General features: G+C 44.0%; 1 protein-coding gene across 8 annotated transcripts in view; it reads left to right on the top strand.

Annotated features, from left to right (window-relative positions):
• The window catches only part of LOC110500696 (neurexin-2), a 1,050,333-nt gene that overhangs the window by 216,477 nt on the left and 811,717 nt on the right, over positions 1–22,139 (top strand). The gene's annotated exons all lie outside the window — the stretch shown is intronic.

Below are 22,139 nucleotides of genomic sequence, written 5' to 3'. Positions count from 1 at the left end.
GATCCCCTCCCTACTGGGTATATCAACCCTGACCCCCTCCCTACTGGGTATCTCAACCCTGACCGACTCCCTACTGGGTAAATGAACCCTGACCCCCTCCCTACTGGGTATATAAATCCTGACCGCCTCCCTACTGGGTAAATTAACCCTGATCCCCTCCCTTCTGGGTATATCAACCCTGACCCCTTCCCTACTGGGTAAATGAACCCTGACCCCCTCCCTACTGGGTAAATGAACCCTGTCCCCCTCCCTGCTAGGTATATCGACCCTGACCCCCTCCCTACTGGGTAAATGAACCCTGACCCCCTCCTTACTGGGTAAATGAACCCTGACCCCCTCCCTTCTGGGTATATCAACCCTGACCCACTTCCTACTGGGTATTTCAACCCTGACCCCTCCCTACTGGGTATATGAACCCTGATCCCCTCCCTGCTGGGTATATCCACCCTGACCCCCTCCCTACTAGGTATATCAACCCTGACCCCCTCCCTACTGGGTATATCAACCCTGATCCCCTCCCTACTGGGTATATCAACCCTGATCCCCTCCCTACTGGGTATATGAACCCTGACCCCCTCCCTACTGGGTAAATGATTCCTGACCCCCTCCCTACTGGGTATATCAACCCTGGCCCCTCCCTACTGGGTATATCAACCCTGATCCCCTCCCTACTGGGTATATCGACCCTGACCCCCTCCCTACTGGGTAAATGAACCCTGACCCCACCCTACTGTGTAAATGAACCCTGACCCCCTCCCTTCTGGGTATATCAAGCCTGACCCACTCCCTACTGGGTATATGAACCCTGACCCCTCCCTACTGGGTATATGAACCCTGACCCCCTCCCTGCTGGGTATATCCACCCTGACCCCCTCCCTACTGGGTATATCCACCCTGACCCCCTCCCTACTGGGTATATCAACCCTGATCCCCTCCCTACTGGGTATATCAACCCTGACCCCCTCCCTACTGGGTATCTCAACCCTGACCGACTCCCTACTGGGTAAATTAACCCTGACCCCCTCCCTACTGGGTATATAAATCCTGACCGCCTCCCTACTGGGTAAATTAACCCTGATCCCCTCCCTTCTGGGTATATCAACCGTGACCCCCTCCCTTCTTGGTATATCAACCGTGACCCCCTCCCTTCTGGGTATATCAACCCTGACCCCTTCCCTACTGCATAAATGAACCCTGACCCCTCCCTACTGGATCTATCAACCCTGACCCACTTCCTACTGGGTATTTCAACCCTGACCCCTCCCTACTGGGTATATGAACCCTGATCCCCTCCCTGCTGGGTATATCCACCCTGACCCCCTCCCTACTAGGTATATCAACCCTGACCCCCTCCCTACTGGGTATATCAACCCTGATCCCCTCCCTACTGGGTATATCAACCCTGATCCCCTCCCTACTGGGTATATGAACCCTGACCCCCTCCCTACTGGGTAAATGATTCCTGACCCCCTCCCTACTGGGTATATCAACCCTGGCCCCTCCCTACTGGGTATATCAACCCTGATCCCCTCCCTACTGGGTATATCGACCCTGACCCCCTCCCTACTGGGTAAATGAACCCTGACCCCACCCTACTGTGTAAATGAACCCTGACCCCCTCCCTTCTGGGTATATCAAGCCTGACCCACTCCCTACTGGGTATATGAACCCTGACCCCTCCCTACTGGGTATATGAACCCTGACCCCCTCCCTGCTGGGTATATCCACCCTGACCCTCTCCCTACTGGGTATGTCAACCCTGACCCCCTCCCTACTGGGTAAATTAACCCTGACCTCCTCCCTGCTGGGTATATCAACCCTGACCCCTCCCTACTGGGTATATCAACCCTGACCCCCTCCCTAATGGGGTATATCAACCCTGACCCCCTCCCTAATGGGGTATATCAACCCTGACCCCCTCCCTACTGGGGCATATAAACCCTGACCCCCTCCCTACTGGGGTATATCAACCCTGACCCCTCCCTACTGGGTATATCAACCCTGACCCCCTCCCTAATGGGGTATATCAACCCTGACCCCCTCCCTAATGGGGTATATCAACCCTGACCCCCTCCCTACTGGGGTATATCAACCCTGACCCCCTCCCTACTGGGGCATATCAACCCTGACCCCCTCCCTACTGGGGTATATAAACCCTGACCCCCTCCCTACTGGGGCATATCAACCCTGACCCCATCCCTACTGGGTAAATGAACCCTGACCCCCTCCCTACTGGGTATATCATCCCTGACCCCCTCCCTACTGGGTAAATGAACCCTGACCCCTTCCCTACTGGGTATATAAACCCTGACCCCCTCCCTACTGGGTAAATGAACCCTGACCCCCTCCCTACTGGGTATATCAACCCTGGCACCCTCCCTACTAGGTAAATGAACTCTGACCCTCTCCCTACTTGTTAGAGCGTTGGGCTAGTAACCGAAAGGTTGCTGGATCGAATCCCCGAGCTGACAAGGTAAAAATCTGTCATTGTTCTCCTTAGCAAGGCAGTTTAACCCACTGTTCCCCGGGCACCGAAGACGTGGATGTAGATTATGGCAAAAGCCCTGCACCTCTCTGATTCAGAGGGGTTGGGTTAAATGTGGAAGACACATTTCAGTTGAAGGCATTCAGTTGTATAACTGACTAGGTATCCCCCTTTCCCTTAGCCTGCTAAGTTAATACCATCAACTCTAACCGTGTTGGAGGCTTTTCCCTGTGTGTGTGTGTGCGTGTGCGTGTGCGTGTGCGTGTGTGTGTGTGTGTGTGTGTGTGTGTTTGTGTGATATTATATGCCAGGTTGTGATATAACTGTCATTTTTTTTGACCTTGCTAGATGTGTTGGATCAGGCTCAGAAACATTCTCCATAGCTATATTGTAATTCCATGCCCCAATTTAATCCCATGCTGTGGATTTCCATTATAATTGATTGGTTGATGACTTCCTCCTTCGGCATTGAATTGGCCTTGTTTATCGCTTCCATGCAGTTTGTCTTAACATTGGTTGTGTACATTTTTATTTGACAAGGCTTGAAATCCCTATTCTTTGCAACTTTAAGTCTAAAACAAATGAAATGCAACAGAATGTTCTGTGGAATGCACAAGTGTAAGTGGGGAGGTGTGTAGGGAGCGGATTAAACTGGCACGCCTCGCTGTGAGGAGTCGACCTCAACGGCTTGGTCAATGTCGTCCAGGCACAAGATAATGAACTGGTTAAGTCTCTCCCCAATGGCTTTAATTGAACAAGTACATGTCTCACACAAGTCCATCTAGGCAGAAGGCCTTCTGGGAATTGGTTGTTTTGGATTGGGAGGTACAGTCCTCGGTCTCCTGGTAAAGTAACTTAATCAAGAGCCTGTAACCCCATCAAGGCTTCTCAACGTGGACAGGAGAGGCTTCTAGAGTGGAGCATCGAATGTGTTTGGATGTGATTGTTTTGGCATTTATAGTTGGTTTGTTTTAAACCAAATATTTAATCAGAATGATTTCAAGTGGTGCCAGAACATACAGTAACTATTATAATTAGTCACAGTAATGCTTTGTATGAACTGTTGGCATTTTTAGGTGCTTGTTTGATCAGCCTGGAAGTATGGCAGTCTGCTTGTGTCTAAGGCAGGGCTCTCCAACCCTGTTCCTGGATAGCTACCCTCCTGTATGCTTTCGCTCCAACCCCAGTTGTAACTAACCTGGTTCAACTTATTAACCAGCTAAACATTAGAATCAGGTGTGCTATATTACGGTTGGAAGGTGAACCTACAGGACGGTAGCTCTCCGGGAACAGTGTTGGAGGATAAACCTACAGGACGGTAGCTCTCCGGGAACAGGGTTGGAGTGTGAACCTACAGGATGGTAGCTCTCCGGGAACAGGGTTGGAGGGTAAACCTACAGGACGGTAGCTCTCCGGGAACAGGGTTGGAGTGTGAACCTACAGGACAGTAGCTATCCGGGAACAGGGTTGGAGGGTAAACCTACAGGATGGTAGCTCTCCGGGAACAGGGTTGGAGTGTGAACCTACAGGATGGTAGCTCTCCGGGAACAGGGTTGGAGGGTAAACCTACAGGATGGTAGCTCTCCGGGAACAGGGTTGGAGTGTGAACCCTCAGGATGGTAGCTCTCCGGGAACAGGGTTGGAGGGTAAACCTACAGGACGGTAGCTCTCCGGGAACAGAGTCCTGGTCTAAGGGCTAGCCCCTGCCTTCTGTCCAGGTCCCAGGCACTTACGACAAAGAAGTCGCTAGCTACTGTATGTCCAGGGTTGAGTAGGTTACTTTCTAAATGTAATCCGTTACAGTTACTAGTAAGTTACCTGTCAAAAAAATGTCATCAGTAACGTATTACCCACATTTTTGGATTACTTTCCCTTTAAGAGGCATTAGAAGAAGAAGACAGAAAGGATCCATCAAATGCATTTGGTTTGTCAGCATAGTGGTCTCTGACTTTCGGTCAGAATCATTCGGACAAAACAATCTTTAACCTATGTCTTTTTTTCAATGTTGAATTCAATGTGAGAAAACAGAAAGGTCTCGTCATGTATTTTTTTCTCTATCGAAACAATCCTTTCTGAATATAAAAGTAATCTAACAAATAATAATCTAGTTTTTCAAAAGTATCTGAAATCTGATTAGAATATTTTAGATGTTAACGTAGCTGATTACAGTTAGTTTTTTTGTACTTTCAATTTCATATAATCAGTTACTGTATGTGGCTTTTAATCGTTCAACTTTTCAGGGCAGCAATCAAGTCCTCCATTATCAAAGACAGTGTACTAACTGAAAAGAAGTATCAGTGGATGTCAAGTACAGGCTGTCATCGCTGAATCAATACATGAACAAACTACACACTCTGTGCCCGCAAGGCCTACCATTATTCAGGAAAACACGACTAACCAACTTTTGTCTCTGCTTCTAAAAGAAGATTCTTGCAGAAGTTTATTTCAAAAGGTCCTTTAAGGAAATAGCCTTTTCTGAAGACACATCCTTGATTTCGAGAGATTCTGCAGAAGTCCCAACTGGACATTTACACCCCTATCAGTAAATAACTGCTCTCTGTACTCCTATAGCCCTAGCAGTAAATAACTGCTCTCTCTAATCCTATAGCCGTAGCAGTAAATAACTGCTCTCTCTACTCCTATAGCCCTAGCAGTAAACAACTGCTCTCTCTAATCCTATAGCCGTAGCAGTAAATAACTGCTCTCTCTACTCCTATAGCCCTAGCAGTAAATAACTGCTCACTCTACTCCTACACCCCTAGCAGTAAATAACTGCTCTCTCTACTCCTATAGCCCTAGCAGTAAATAACTGCTCTCTCTACTCCTATAGCTCTAGCAGTAAATAACTGCTCTCTCTACTCCTATACCCCTAGCAGTAAATAACTGCTCTCTCTACTCCTATACCCCTAGCAGTAAATAACTGCACTCTCTACTCCTATAGCTCTAGCAGTAAATAAGTGCCCTCTCTACTCATATACCCCTAGCAGTAAATAACTGCTCTCTCTACTCCTATAGCCCTAGCAGTAAATAACTGATCTACTCCTATACTCCTAGCAGTAAATAACTGCTCTCTCTACTTCTATACCCCTAGCAGTAAATAACTGCTCTCTCTACTCCTATAGCCCTAGCAGTAAATAACTGCTCTCTCTACTCCTATAGCCCTAGCAGTAAATTACTGCTCTCTCTACTCCTATAGCCCTAGCAGTAAATAAGTGCTCTCTCTACTCCTATAGCCCTAGCAGTAAATAACTGCTCTCTCTACTCCTATACCCCTAGCAGTACATAACTGATCTCTCTACTCCTATAGCCCTAGCAGTAAATAACTGCTCTCTCTACTCCTATAGCCCTAGCAGAAAATAACTGCCCTCTCTACTCCTATAGCCCTAGCAGTAAATAACTGCTCTATCTACTCCTATAGCCCTAGCAGTAAATAACTGATCTCTCTATTCCTATAGCCCTAACAGTAAATAAGTGCCCGCTCTACTCATATACCCCTAGCAGTAAATAACTGCTATCTCTACTCCTATAGCCCTAGCAGTAAATAACTGCTCTCTCTACTCCTATACCCCTAGCAGTACATAACTGATCTCTCTACTCCTATAGCCCTAGCAGTAAATAACTGCCCTTTCTACTCCTATAGCCCTAGCAGTAAATAACTGCTCTCGCTACTCCTACAGCCTTAGTAGTAAAGAACTGCTCTTTCTACTCCTATAGCCCTAGCAGTAAATAACTGCCCTCTCTACTCCTATAGCCCTAGAAGTAAATAACTGCTCTCTCTACTCCTATAGCCCTAGCAGTAAATAACTGCTATCTCTACTCCTATAGCCCTAGCAGTAAATAACTGCTCTCTCTACTCCTATAGCCCTAGCAGTAAATAACTGCTCTCTCTACTCCTATAGCCCTAGCAGTAAATAACTACTCTCTCTACTCCTATAGCCCTAGCAGTAAATAACTGCTCTCTCTACTCCTATAGCCCTAGCAGTAAATAACTGCTCTCTCTACTCCTATAGCCCTAGCAGTAAATAACTGCTCTCTCTACTCCTATAGCCCTAGCAGTAAATAACTGCTCTCTCTACTGCTATAGCCCTAGCAGTAAATAACTGCTCTCTCTACTCCTATTGCCCTAGCAGTAAATAACTACTCTCTCTACTCCTATAGCCCTAGCAGTAAATAACTACCCTCTCTACTCCTATAGCCCTAGCAGTAAATAACTACTCTCTACTCCTATAGTCCCAGCAGTAAATAACTACTCTACTCCTATAGCCCCAGCAGTAAATAACTACTCTCTCTACTCCTATAGCCCCAGCAGTAAATAACTACTCTCTCTACTCCTATAGCCCTAGCAGTAAATAACTGCTCTCTCTACTCCTATAGCCCTAGCAGTAAATAACTACTCTCTGCTCCTATAGCCCTAGCAGTAAATAACTGCTCTCTCTACTCCTATAGCCCTAGCAGTAAATAACTGCCCTCTCTACTCATATATCCCTAGCAGTAAATAACTGCTCTCTCTACTCCTATAGCCCTAGCAGTAAATAACTGCTCTCTACTCCTATAGCCCTAGCATTAAATAACTGATCTACTCCTATACTCCTAGCAGTAAATAACTGCTCTCTCTACTCCTATAGCCCTAGCAGTAAATAACTACTCTCTCTACTCCTATAGCCCTAGCAGTAAATAACTGCTCTCTCTACTCCTATAGCCCTAGCAGTAAATAACTACTCTCTCTACTCCTATAGCCCTAGCAGTAAATAACTGCTCTCTCTACTCCTATAGCCCTAGCAGTAAATAACTGCTCTCTCTACTCCTATAGCCCTAGCAGTAAATAACTGCTCTCTCTACTCCTATAGCCCTAGCAGTAAATAACTGCTCTCTCTACTCCTATAGCCCTAGCAGTAAATAACTGCTCTCTCTACTCCTATTGCCCTAGCAGTAAATAACTACTCTCTCTACTCCTATAGCCCTAGCAGTAAATAACTACCCTCTCTACTCCTATAGCCCTAGCAGTAAATAACTACTCTCTACTCCTATAGTCCCAGCAGTAAATAACTACTCTACTCCTATAGCCCCAGCAGTAAATAACTACTCTCTCTACTCCTATAGCCCCAGCAGTAAATAACTACTCTCTCTACTCCTATAGCCCTAGCAGTAAATAACTGCTCTCTCTACTCCTATAGCCCTAGCAGTAAATAACTGCTCTCTCTACTCCTATAGCCCTAGTAGTAAATAACTGCTCTATCTACTCCTATAGCCCTAGCAGTAAATAACTACTCTCTGCTCCTATAGCCCTAGCAGTAAATAACTGCTCTCTCTACTCCTATAGCCCTAGCAGTAAATAACTGCCCTCTCTACTCATATATCCCTAGCAGTAAATAACTGCTCTCTCTACTCCTATAGCCCTAGCAGTAAATAACTGCTCTCTACTCCTATAGCCCTAGCAGTAAATAACTGCCCTCTCTACTCCTATAGCCCTAGAAGTAAATAACTGCTCTCTCTACTCCTATAGCCCTAGCAGTAAATAACTGCTATCTCTACTCCTATAGCCCTAGCAGTAAATAACTGCTCTCTCTACTCCTATAGCCCTAGCAGTAAATAACTGCTCTCTCTACTCCTATAGCCCTAGCAGTAAATAACTACTCTCTCTACTCCTATAGCCCTAGCAGTAAATAACTGCTCTCTCTACTCCTATAGCCCTAGCAGTAAATAACTGCTCTCTCTACTCCTATAGCCCTAGCAGTAAATAACTGCTCTCTCTACTCCTATAGCCCTAGCAGTAAATAACTGCTCTCTCTACTTCTATAGCCCTAGCAGTAAATAACTGCTCTCTCTACTCCTATTGCCCTAGCAGTAAATAACTACTCTCTCTACTCCTATAGCCCTAGCAGTAAATAACTACCCTCTCTACTCCTATAGCCCTAGCAGTAAATAACTACTCTCTACTCCTATAGTCCCAGCAGTAAATAACTACTCTACTCCTATAGCCCCAGCAGTAAATAACTACTCTCTCTACTCCTATAGCCCCAGCAGTAAATAACTACTCTCTCTACTCCTATAGCCCTAGCAGTAAATAACTGCTCTCTCTACTCCTATAGCCCTAGCAGTAAATAACTGCTCTATCTACTCCTATAGCCCTAGCAGTAAATAACTACTCTCTGCTCCTATAGCCCTAGCAGTAAATAACTGCTCTCTCTACTCCTATAGCCCTAGCAGTAAATAACTGCCCTCTCTACTCATATATCCCTAGCAGTAAATAACTGCTCTCTCTACTCCTATAGCCCTAGCAGTAAATAACTGCTCTCTACTCCTATAGCCCTAGAAGTAAATAACTGCTCTCTCTACTCCTATAGCCCTAGCAGTAAATAACTGCTATCTCTACTCCTATAGCCCTAGCAGTAAATAACTGCTCTCTCTACTCCTATAGCCCTAGCAGTAAATAACTGCTCTCTCTACTCCTATAGCCCTAGCAGTAAATAACTACTCTCTCTACTCCTATAGCCCTAGCAGTAAATAACTGCTCTCTCTACTCCTATAGCCCTAGCAGTAAATAACTGCTCTCTCTACTCCTATAGCCCTAGCAGTAAATAACTGCTCTCTCTACTCCTATAGCCCTAGCAGTAAATAACTGCTCTCTCTACTCCTATAGCCCTAGCAGTAAATAACTGCTCTCTCTACTCCTATTGCCCTAGCAGTAAATAACTACTCTCTCTACTCCTATAGCCCTAGCAGTAAATAACTACCCTCTCTACTCCTATAGCCCTAGCAGTAAATAACTACTCTCTACTCCTATAGTCCCAGCAGTAAATAACTACTCTACTCCTATAGCCCCAGCAGTAAATAACTACTCTCTATACTCCTATAGCCCTAGCAGTAAATAACTGCTCTCTCTACTCCTATAGCCCTAGCAGTAAATAACTGATCTACTCCTATACTCCTAGCAGTAAATAACTGCTCTCTCTACTCCTATAGCCCTAGCAGTAAATAACTACTCTCTCTACTCCTATAGCCCTAGCAGTAAATAACTACTCTCTCTACTCCTATAGCCCCAGCAGTAAATAACTGCTCTCTACTCCTATAGCCCCAGCAGTAAATAACTGCTCTCTACTCCTATAGCCCCAGCAGTAAATAACTACTCTCTCTACTCCTATAGCCCTAGCAGTAAATAACTGCTCTCTCTACTCCTATAGCCCTAGCAGTAAATAACTGCTCTCTGTACTCCTATAGCCCTAGTAGTAAATAACTGCTCTATCTACTCCTATAGCCCTAGCAGTAAATAACTACTCTCTGCTCCTATAGCCCTAGCAGTAAATAACTGCTCTCTCTACTCCTATAGCCCTAGCAGTAAATAACTGCCCTCTCTACTCATATATCCCTAGCAGTAAATAACTGCTCTCTCTACTCCTATAGCCCTAGCAGTAAATAACTGCTCTCTACTCCTATAGCCCTAGCAGTAAATAACTGCTCTCTCTACTCCTATAGCCCTAGCATTAAATAACTGATCTACTCCTATACTCCTAGCAGTAAATAACTGCTCTCTCTACTCCTATAGCCCTAGCAGTAAATAACTACTCTCTCTACTCCTATAGCCCTAGCAGTAAATAACTACTCTCTCTACTCCTATAGCCCCAGCAGTAAATAACTGCTCTCTACTCCTATAGCCCTAGCAGTAAATAACTACTCTCTCTACTCCTATAGCCCTAGCAGTAAATAACTGCTCTCTCTACTCCTATAGCCCTAGCAGTAAATAACTGATCTACTCCTATACTCCTAGCAGTAAATAACTGCTCTCTCTACTCCTATAGCCCTAGCAGTAAATAACTACTCTCTCTACTCCTATAGCCCTAGCAGTAAATAACTACTCTCTCTACTCCTATAGCCCCAGCAGTAAATAACTGCTCTCTACTCCTATAGCCCCAGCAGTAAATAACTACTCTCTCTACTCCTATAGCCCTAGCAGTAAATAACTACTCTCTCTACTCCTATAGCCCTAGCAGTAAATAACTGCTCTCTCTACTCCTATAGCCCTAGCAGTAAATAACTACTCTCTCTACTCCTATAGCCCTAGCAGTAAATAACTACTCTCTACTCCTATAGCCCCAGCAGTAAATAACTGCTATCTCTACTCCTATAGCCCTAGCAGTAAATAACTGCTATCTCTACTCCTATAGCCCTAGCCGTAAATAACTGCTCTCTCTACTCCTATAGCCCTAGCAGTAATTTAAAAAAATCCTTTACATGTGCCTTATTCAGTGGTTCTCCAAACCGTTGTCCTAAATCTGATCCCTATCTAGTATATGTGATCATGGGGAAAAGGTTTTTTGACCTTTTCGGTAAAATGTTAGGCTAAATTAGTTGTTCGTCGCCGGACGTGGAAGCCATGCTAAAGCTTCACACTGAGTGAATGTTCTCTATGACAGCCTACCTGACTTCTAACCTTTGAGTTACACAGAGAAGTAGAACCTAACTCTGAGTTGGTGGTATAGTTCTCTTTCCTCTGACATTATGTCTCAATGACTCAGCGTTGTTACTGGGAGATTTCAGTCCCTGGTTATGAAACTAGAACACAGCAGGAGGACTGTAAGCACGAACAAAAACCATACCCAAAGAGACACAGCATTATGGGTAATATGTCTGTAAGACGATGTGGCATGTAGGCAGTGTGCAGAGAACAGAAGTGTTTGGAAAGATGAAAAAAAAACAGCTATTAATTTGTGGGTCTTTGACTCTGATTGCAATCCCGTAATTAAGGGAAAAGTTTTGATTTGTGTGGTGTTCGATCCAACAGGACCCAGTCCTAATTATGTAGCCATCCATATTACGAAACCATTTCCCCCATTTAGTTCATCTAACTAACAGTAATCCAGCTCTGAGCCACCAGCCCCTGGAGCGCCTTATTATTCATTACCTTACATAATAGCTTTTAAAATAAATACCAGCACATTCACTCAATGAGCATTAGTTATTGCTGCATAGTAATCAGGCACTTGAGCGTGTGTGTTTGTGTGTGTGTCCACCACCAGATTAGCTTTTTCAGACAGCCAATATAAAGTGCCCTGATGTCCAACTCTTTATATAATTGTTCAGCAACATATTCAGAACAGACGTTCTTCTTTTTATTTTGCTGATACATTTGGTACACGTGATTGTGTTCTGAAGTATTGCACATTGTCTGAGATGATCACCAATGTTATTGGAGACAGAGACACCACACGTGTCTCTGTCCCTGCCTGCCTGCCTGCCTGCCTGCCTGCCTGCCTGCCTGCCTGCCTGCCTGCCTGCCTGCCTGCCTGCCTGCCTGCCTGCCTGGCCTGCCTGCCTGCCTGCCTGCCTGCTTGCCTGCTTGCTTGCTTGCTTGCTTGCTTGCTTGCTTGCTTAAAGGCATAGCTAAGGGGCCAGCCAGGCATTTCTGCTGAATGTCCAGGACCCCCACTATCTCTACTCTATCAGCGTTGAGTTGACATTGAGATGAAAAGTACTACTGCAGTGTAGTTCAGACCTATTCAGTGTCTCTCTCCTAGACTTCCCAATCTCTGACTCGTGTAGCGTCCGTCTGTCCTCGAGGCTTCCTTTGAAGACAGAGCTGAAGAAAGAATCTAGGGTTACTGACTTTGGAAGTCTCTCTAACATAATATACAGTACAGTACAAAATGAATACAAGGACTTCTGAACACCCTGTTCAGACGAGGTCTTCCTTAGCCAGTCGATATCTTTTAGAGTTGAGTAATTGAATTTTGCCTGTTTGCTGCAGCTTGGGTTCATCGTCCTGTGTAAGAGGAAACCTGTGGGAGGGGAATACATATGTTTCGAATTAAAGGGACATGAGGGGAAAGCAGGAGTGTTGGAAGGGAGCACCAAGAAATGTAAACAGTGTGACTTGTCCTCCGTCTCCTCAGCTGATAGCTTCCTCTGTTACTATGAAGATGAGAGTTCTATGATCTTGGTCAAAGGAAAGAAATACCATAGAGTACGCATGGTAAAATGGACGAGTTGTAATGGAGTGTGCAGTACCTGGAGAGGACAGATATTTACAGGATGTAGATAGTGTTCCTGTTCTTTCAATTGCTTAAGGAGTAACCAAGAGAAAATACTTTTTTTGGCTAACAGTGCACATGCCTTTGTCTGACCAGGGTCCCAATATGTATACAGTACGGAGATGGCATTAGCATATTCAATATTTCTCAGTGATTATAATGTACATAATGCCCTCTATTGCCTACTTAAAGCTAGCAGTAGGCCACCCATTACTGATTGTGCTCTCTCACCCTCTTGATGCAAAGACTGTCACACTGATCAGTGAGTTCAACGAAGAGAGCCAGAGTCAATGTTTATTTTATTTTCAGGTAGTTAAAGTCCAGTCATCATGTCCTCTTCCATTCCATATCTCTGGCTATTATGGCTCCCTTTTGCTCACTCCTCTCCCTCTTCCTCTTTCCCCTCCTTCATCCTCTCTCTCTCTCCCACTGTACCTTTCCCTCTCTCCCCTCCCTCTTCCTCTCTCTCCCTCCCTCTCTCAATCTTCCTCTCCATTTCTCCCCATTTCTCCTTCTTCTCTCCTCCCTCTTCCTCCCTCCCTTTCCCTCTCTCTCTCTTCCTCTCTACCTTTCCCTCTCTCTCTGGCTAAGTTCAACATTGACTGTGGGCTAATAATTAAGGACTATGATCGAGCATCGGCAGAAATGTCATCCATATTTGATAAGGTCTCTCTCCTCCCTCCTCTCCCCATTACACACAATGAGGGGTGGCTGTAATCAGCATTTCGGAAATGCAGGCAAATAATTATTTACTCAGATAATGGCAGTATTTATACAGGCGACGGGTGGGCTTGATTTTGTGATATGATAAAAGCAACACTGATTAGGTAATGACATAGTTGGATGCCTATCAGATATAGTCCCCGTACCCAGCCTGTTGATATGTCATAGTCAGGCAGGTTATATTATCAGTATAATTTACAATACACACTTATGTACATGATCTTACCTACATAGTTTATGAAACGCTCTGATCTCTTGATTTACTGAAGGTCAATGGAAACAGGTTTAATAACCTTATCGTGTCCCCGTACATACAACGTAATATAATAAATCAGACGCCTTCTGCTAACACAAGGCTGTCTGGAGTAGACTAGCTTGAATAGCTATTGTCAATATTTCAGAGTCCCCCTGTAAAGTGGCTACTTTTTTTTAACGAGCCAGACCCCATTTCTGGAGGGCAGAGGCATGTTCAAGGGAACGTGGATTCACAAATGAGATCATCCTGAACGCAGTGTTATGGAGAGGACATTTAAAGATTAGCAGCAGAGACGTTGAAATGGCATCTGAAATTAGACAGCGGAATTCACTTGGGTCACATTGAAATGTAATGATATTTGAGGAACGGATTAAGAGTTTTTAAACAAATGGTGCACATTTAAAATTGGCCCTTGGAACACCTTCAGCAATAGCCTGGTTTGAGCAATTGCTCTGTCTGTATAACCTTGGAAGGAGAAATAATGTTGCGTCTGCTGCTGTTCAACATAACAACATTGAAGTTCATCAGAATACACTCTCGCACAGAGGAGGGAGTTTATTCCTTTTCATTTGGCTGACCCAATTGGACTCTATTCCCTTGTTTTGACAATTGTGCCACAAATGGGACCGATGCCCAGAACTCACACAAGTCTTCTGAAATGAAATCCCTGCCAATGCAAGGCACTGCAATTGGATGATCACATGCACATTATGCAACCGACTCTTGTCACAAACAATTCCAAACAAGATGCAGTAAATGGATAACATTACAGCAGGAAAACCTGTGAAGGGCCAATTCTGAGTTAGACAACACTGGCTATCCCCATGTGATAGTAAGTACCTCTCAGTCCTCCACTTTACTCTATTTGTCCTCCTACTGTCCTGTCTCTCTCCGTAGCCCACCTCAGAGGAGGCTGAAGCAGCGCCGGCAGATGTAGCTGTTCCCTTCGAGTGACAGGCAGACACATACACACCTTGGGCCCCGTGGCCCCTCCCCCCGTGGTCCCCCGTTTGGCCAAGCTGTTTTTAATTCTCTGCAGGCAGACGGGTGGAATAATTGAATGATTGGAGTGGCGGAGTCCCAGGTAACAGAGGATCTATCTCTGCCTTGGCATCTCTTTCACTTAGTCAAAATGAAGAGGTTGTTGTTGTTGGTGGTGCTGAAGGGTAGGGAGGAGTGTGTCATGCCTCTTCGTGCTTTTACTGATTGGAGATGAACGGCTGTTTCGGTAGCTGTTTGGAACCCTGGAGAAGGGAAATGGAATGGACATGGCTTTATAGCTGTAGTGTAGAATACTGACTAAGGTATTTTATGGAATTCAACTATCGTAAGTGATATTCAACTAATAACTCACAAGGTGTGTGATTTCAGAACCGTACCCATGTTCTGGGTCTGTTTACCTTTGTAATGAACCAATATTGTTCCGTGTTGCCAAGATCTGGGTTGACTCTCCACTTCAAAAACAATCGCATGTAATCCCAACACAAGATAACAATTAAAGTGGTTTCAGAGACCTGTCTCCTTTTAGATGTGGCTTTATCTCACCCCGTTGCCTACCTAAGACCCCCTTCAGTGTATTTCTGTAAACATTGTGGAGTTTATTGGCGCATTAATTTCCCCAAGCAAGCGTTAAACCGCCGATATGCAGATAAAGACAATAACTATGCACATATTTATCTACAGTAAACACAGCATCTCCGTAAAACCGTTACCCTTTTGACGTTTATTGCCTTCGCACAGCTTTGCTGCTCTTGCCAGCACAGCATGAATGGAAATAAAAGCTCACATTTATGCTTATTGCAATCTGTCTCACTTCAATGGAAAAAATAGAGCTGGCGACAGGTGGTGATTTTTTTTTATGCTGGAGCGAATCCAAAATGGCCCCCACACAGGATGTGAACTTGTTTGTTTACTAGTTGTTGTGTATAAGCTTTTCTTGGCCAGATGTCAGAGGCTTATGAGGCAGACTGAGGAGTTTGGGTGTGTAGACTAGACCCACTGGGCAAAAACTGTTTGAATCAACGTTGTTGCCAAGTCATTTCAACCAAAAAAGTAAATGTGATGACGTTGAATCAATGTGGAAAACTGATTGGATTAGCAACAAGTCATCGTCATGGAACTTTCAACCTACCTTCAGCCTAAATCCAATGACGGAGTGACTTTTTTGTTGGAATTCACGTTAGTTGACAACTCAACCAAACGTAAATCAAAACTACACGTTGAACGGACGTCTGTGCCCAATGGGGAGGCAGGGTTAATGTAAACAGAACAGGGCCTAGGTTTAGATGGAGAGCATGCCCCGAGCCAGGTCAGGATGGACCCAGCCACCTCTCTATTTCAAATGAACTACATTGATCGCTGTTCTCTGGAAATATCGATCCCCAGTTGAAAAAGAACAAGAGTACCATTATCTGTCTGTGATCCGGCCGACCATAATCGCTCGGTTTGTTGGTGTGAGCCCAAACACCTCAGTGCTGTGCTTTACCTGTGACTTGTTCCAGGTAAAATTGGTAACATTTATTGTCAGTTTCGATCTTTATAATCAAAGATTGAGCAGTACCTCATGTTCATCCTTTACCTAAATATCTTGTTCAAAGGAAACTTAAAAGCATGCATATGATGTGGCTAACAATGGCTAGCAGTTAGCACTATAAGCTAACACTATAATCAATGTGATACTTTACAGCTCCTTATGACAGGCTCCAGACAACACTAAAATAAATGGAATATATTTGTTTACAAGATAACAACAGAAGCCGGCAGACGGTCTCCAACAGCCATTAGTGTAATAAACACCACCAAAGACCCTGAGGAGACCAATTGACCTGCTATTTACTGCCCTCATGCTCTTTACTGTGGACAGAAGAGATGCCAAAATGCTGTAGCTTGTTATGTATATTTATCTCTTTTCAACGCTGGCCAGACAGTGAGCGGCCGTAGTCCCACTGTGTTTCACTGATACTAGGAATGTTTCTCAGTTCTCAACTGTGGGAAAAGTGGTCGGTTACACTTTATTTGTAGTGTGTAGAGCGTCTACAGATGGACTGTCAATAACACTTCAACTAACTATCTACTAACACTAACCCTAACCTTAACCCTTATTCTAATCCTAAACTTAATTCCAAACCTAACCTTAACTCTTTATTCTAAACCTAACCCTAACCGTAACCTTAGCATAATGTGTTGACAGTATGATCATCTGTAGAGCGTCTACACATGTACTATCTGGACGATCCAAATGAAGTGTGATCAACTGGTCGGATCTCCAAAGTGCAGATACAACCCCATTAATATGCAGAAGACAAATCAGATAACTGGCTATTTTGCACAGGACGTCTGACTGTATTGCACGTAGTAATGTAAAGTATGCAGTGGCTGACTAAGGCTTATGGACAAATGTACAGTACTATATATGACCAGATTTCTCTATGTGAGCTTAAGTCTAATTTTGTGATTTCCTTTTTTTTAAATGTTTAATAAAAGGACAAACTCGGAGCATCAAAATGGTATATCACATACACTGTAGTTGGAGGAAACATGGGAACCTTATCTTGCTTTGAAAGTTAATAAACTTGTTCTATAAAGTAGGAGAAAAAAACCTTGCATATGTTGCTGATATTTTCACACAGGGAAGAGCCCATTCTGTTATAGACTGAAGTCTGCGACATGACAGACCAATCAGGATTCAACTCTCAGCATGTCCAGCCCCTCATTAGCTCAGCCAATCATGGCAAGCCAGGAAAGATTCTGTCTTTCTTCCTATATAACTCAGTGCTTTCTCCTTGGCTTAACTCGTAATTTAACATTTGCGTTCATATTTACCGATCATATACACTTTTGTTATTAAGGTTCAAGTTCACATGTTCAAGAAGGCATTTCTGCAACAATAATTGTTTTTATATATTTTTTTCAAACTGCCCTACTGTGAAGTAAGAAGTAGAGCTAAATGCCCAGCTTCCTGAATCTCGTCACACACACACACACACACACACATATATATATATGTATATATATATATATATATGTACAGGTCCTAACCTGGTCCTATATATATATATATATATATATAATGTGTGTGTGTGTGTGACAGGTTAGGACCTGTACACAGGTTAGGACACCAAAGCAATGCCCTATTTGGAGTCTTTTCACCAAGTCTTATAAGTCTTATGGTAAAATGTACTGTAGGGTGCAAGTTAGCATTTCGTTGGACGGTGTATACCATGTGTATCCCGTACATACGACTACAGTAATAAAACGTCAGTCAGGGATAATATTGCTGTACGGTGTTCATATTAGGAACCACACCAAGTGATTCTGGCACAACTTCCATGGATGTGTGTCCTAATATGGACACCGTAGTTGTAACAAGGTTATTAGCAACCTGCTCTCTCTCTCTCTCTCTCTCTCTGGAAGCAGGCGGGCGGACCTCTGTGTGACCAAGTAGTGTTTTACAACGTGTCGTAACACTTCTGTACAGGCAACAGACCTCCTCAGTGCTCTAACGCGGCCCATTACATTTTCATATGGCCTAATAAGTCCTGAATATCTAACCCCAGAAAGAGAAGTCTTTCTGAATTATGAATCAGCCAGGTGAGAGAGATCATGATGGAATGGTATTTTCTGTGAAACACGTGCAGCCGACTAGAGGATTTGTAGGAGTGTTTAAGAGTGTTTGCGGCTTTTAAAGCATTTAACACCAGTCGTTTTTTTAAAAGGTAGGCCTGAAAACCATTTGGGGAATTTTCTTGCTCTCCCTCGACTCCCTCCATTTCCCTCCCTCTCTCTGCCTCTCCATAGGCTCTTACATTCTCTCTCTCCCTCAGCGTTTCGAACACAGCCTTTCAACTCTCTCTTTCAGATATAATTACCACCATTATGCTTCATTACAGCAGTCTTAGGGCTGTTGGAGGGTTTATACACGACTTTGCTTCCCACAACTCTTTAGCTACATGAAGAGGGCTACTCTATTGTACAGTGGGAAGGATGCTATTTTAGAAGCATCATTTGTCATAATCCTCCCCTAGACCATCAACCTGATTTGCAATGTGTTTTGAAAATAAACTCTTGCATCCAATGTTTTCTGTTTCAAATGGGTAGTGAATTGTGGGGACAAAAAAGGAATCCCACGCAGACACTGTATTCACACCGTACTATAAGACTGTTGTTTTGGATTTACTCCTGGCTACAGTGTTTGATTGAATAACCGGAACAACCATATTATGGACTTATAGTTTATTTTTCTCCGGGTGAATCTGTTCTCCAGTGCATGGCCTTGCCCTGACAAAATGATCACTGGAGCACTGCAGATTAATTGTATGAGATCATTAGGAAATCAATTGATTAGTTGATAATGCTAATGAGGAAGAAATCCTCTGATGTTACTTGCTGATTAGCTGGATCCAGACTAAAATCACCAGGTTGTTCTACAGTTCTCATATTCACAGTACTAGTTTCTGTTAACCGCTGATGCCTCGTGCAAGTTCAACGACATGTATGTGGTTGTCAAGTTCCCAGGTTTTCCAGAAATCTCGGTTGTAAGATTTCCGGAATAAGAAGGGAATTATCAGGAAATCTGGAATCCACCAATCGGGATTTCCGGAAAATCATCCTGTGAATTGCGGGAAAGTTAACCCTAGTACTGTACTAAAAGGACACTGGTTCTGTTCTCTCTAATGACGTCTGATGACTTTGATATTGTATCAACCTTAGCACAACACTTATCCACCTTGTCATGAGTCTCAACCCTCTTGGTTTAATGGCTGATTCACAGGGAACCAGGTTTGAGTCCCGGTTTCACTAACCCAAGAATTTTCTACAATGTCATTCCCCCCGTTTGTGAGTTTTAAAACTCTGAACTTTAAACTGCTGTCAAGTTCCACTATTTTCAGAGGTAGAAGTCAGATGTAGCTAAATGATGACTTGGCACACTTAGCATTCAGTAGAGTCTCTCTCTTGTGAATGCTATAAACAGTGTAGGTGGTTGACGTCAGTGAGAGAAAAGCCCAAAATAGATGTGGTGAGGTTCTGTAAATAGGACGTCTGCATACAACTGTATTCCTTCCTCCCTCTTCATCGAGTCTCTCAACTCAGACGGACATCGTTTCCTTCTCTCCCCTCTTACTTTCTCTATCCTGAACTTGACTGTCTCACATCCTCTCTTTCTCTCTCTATCCTGAACTTGACTGTCTCACATCATCTCTTTCTCTCTCTATCCTGAACTTGTCTGTCTCACATTCTCTCTTTCTCTCTCTATCCTGAACTTGTCTGTCTCACATTCTCTCTTTCTATCCTGAACTTGTCTGTCTCACATTCTCTCTTTCTCTCTCGCATATAGTCTCTTCCTAGTCTCGGATATCCCAGACGTTGGAGCATCATACGGGAGGCAATGGCCAAAGGTCTGGGGACAATGTTGACTTCTCTCTGACATTTTGAAAGGGACCCCAAAACATTCTGGGGAGGGTCCTCTTCAGACAGACAACTCCCCCAACAAATCACGAGTTTGGGCAGGTGGGGTATAAAATGCAGGTGGGAATTGTTCTCCTGTTCAGCTAGGGCAAAGAAGTGGATATGGCAGTGATGTTACCGGTGACCCGCTTCCCATTTCTGACTCGTCCTCTCTGTCCCAACTGACACTGGAGCTTCTACAGACGTGTCAAGCAGGAGCAACCCTTCTGTCTAAAGCGACTACTCTCTTCCTGTCTCCTCCTTTCGCTTAAACACTCATAGACAGACTAGGTAAACTTAAATGGTACCATAGAACCGAGATTGGGTGTTTTTTTTTTTTTTTGTCACTAGTTATTTGAACAACAGCATCTTTCTAATTTCAGAAAAGGAGGGAACATTTTGACCCATACACTTGCCTGTAACTTTCAAAGAGGGAGGGTGGAGCTCCTCGTCTCCGGTTCTGCTCCTCGGTCTAGCATCTCTTCATCTCTTCTCTTAACATGCATGGACCCAGAACCTGATCGAGCATCTGACCAATTACACAAAACTTTAGTTCTGGGTTAACCAAGACTCGGTCTCTCTCGTTCTCATGAAATCACAATGTACACCTGATAAATATTTAATTATATTTATTTGTCGCCTGCTCTAATAACTGATGCTATAAAACACATAAACATTCTCCTGAAAAACAGTGTATGTGGGAGTAGAAGTGTGTGTGTGTGTGTGTGTGTGTGTGTGTGTCTGGGAGCTACAGCAGCGGTAGGCAACAGGCAATAAGACCTGAGGCACGAAGCGCGTTGTTTGAGCATACCCAAGCATGTTAACATATACAGTTCAGCGGTTTCACATCAGCATCTGATCACTGCATACAGTACATGACAGGGCCTGGACACTGACAGGAATGGTTCAAGGATTACACATGCAGTACTATATCATAGAATGACCCCGAGCGTGCATGAAAACCACATGTACTCGGCCAACACATCACGCCCACTGACCACGTCGTAGCCTAAAGCGCTGGAGAATATGTAGAACTAGCTAGTTGACATATGCAGCAGCAGAATACTTCAGAATATTTCAGCACATAGCTCTCCTTTCAGACTCACATTAAGCATCTCCAATCCAAAATTAAGTCTATTATCTGCTTCCTATTTCGCAACAAAACATCCTTCACTCATGCTGCCAAACATACCCTCGTAAATCTGACTATCCTACCGATCATTGACTTCGGTGATGTCATCTATAAAATAGCCTCCAACACTCTACTCAGCAAACTGGATGCAGTCTATCACAGTGCCATCCGTTTTGTCACCAAAGCCCCATATACTACCTACCACTGCGACCTGTATGCTCTTATTGGCTGGTCCTCGCTTCATATTTGTCGCCAAACCCACTGACTCCAGGTCATCTATAAGTGTTTGCTAGGTAAATCCCCGCCTTATCTCAGCTTACTGGTCACCATAGCAGCACCCACCCGTAGCACGCGCTCCAGCAGGTATATTTCACTGGTCACCCCCAAAGCCATTTCCTCCTTTGGCTGCCTTTCTTTCCAGTTCTCTGCTGCTAATGACTGGAATGAACTGCCAAAATCACTGAAGCTGGAGACTCATATCTCCCTCACTAGCTTTAAGCACCAGCTGTCAGAGCAGCTCACAGATCACTGCACCTGTACATAGCCCATCTGTTAACAGCCCATCCAACTACCTCATCCTCATACTGTTATTTATTTTATTTATTTAGCTCCTTTGCACCCCAGTATCTCTACTTGCACACTCATCTTCTGCACATCTATCACTCCAGTGTTCAATTGCTATATTGTAATTATCTCGCCACTATGGCCTATTTATTGCCTTACCTCCCTTATCCTACCTCATTTGCACACACTGTATACTTCTTCTATTTTGTTATTGACTGTATGTTTGTTTATCCCATATGTAACTCTGGGTTGTTGTTTGTGTCACACTGCTTTGCTTTATCTTGGCCAGTTGTAAATGAGAACTTGTTCTCAACTAGCCTACCTAGTTAAATAAAGGTGAAATAAAATAAAAAATCTCTCTCCATAGTCGTGCCTGGCTGTTCTCTGTGTATTGATTTTCAATTAAGGGAAAACGGTACATTTACAACTTAGACGTAACAGCGAATGTATGAGTGAACAAGTTCCAGGCTGTCGTCTCTGTTCCTTCGCCTGCCGCTCCCTCTGTATCTC

The sequence above is a fragment of the Oncorhynchus mykiss genome, chromosome 21 (assembly GCF_057628025.1).
Source record: "Oncorhynchus mykiss isolate SJ-2025 chromosome 21, ASM5762802v1, whole genome shotgun sequence".
Classification (NCBI taxonomy): Eukaryota; Metazoa; Chordata; class Actinopteri; order Salmoniformes; family Salmonidae; genus Oncorhynchus; species Oncorhynchus mykiss.
The sequence above is the reverse complement of the archived record's forward strand: the minus strand, read 5'-3'. Positions and strand labels throughout refer to the sequence as shown.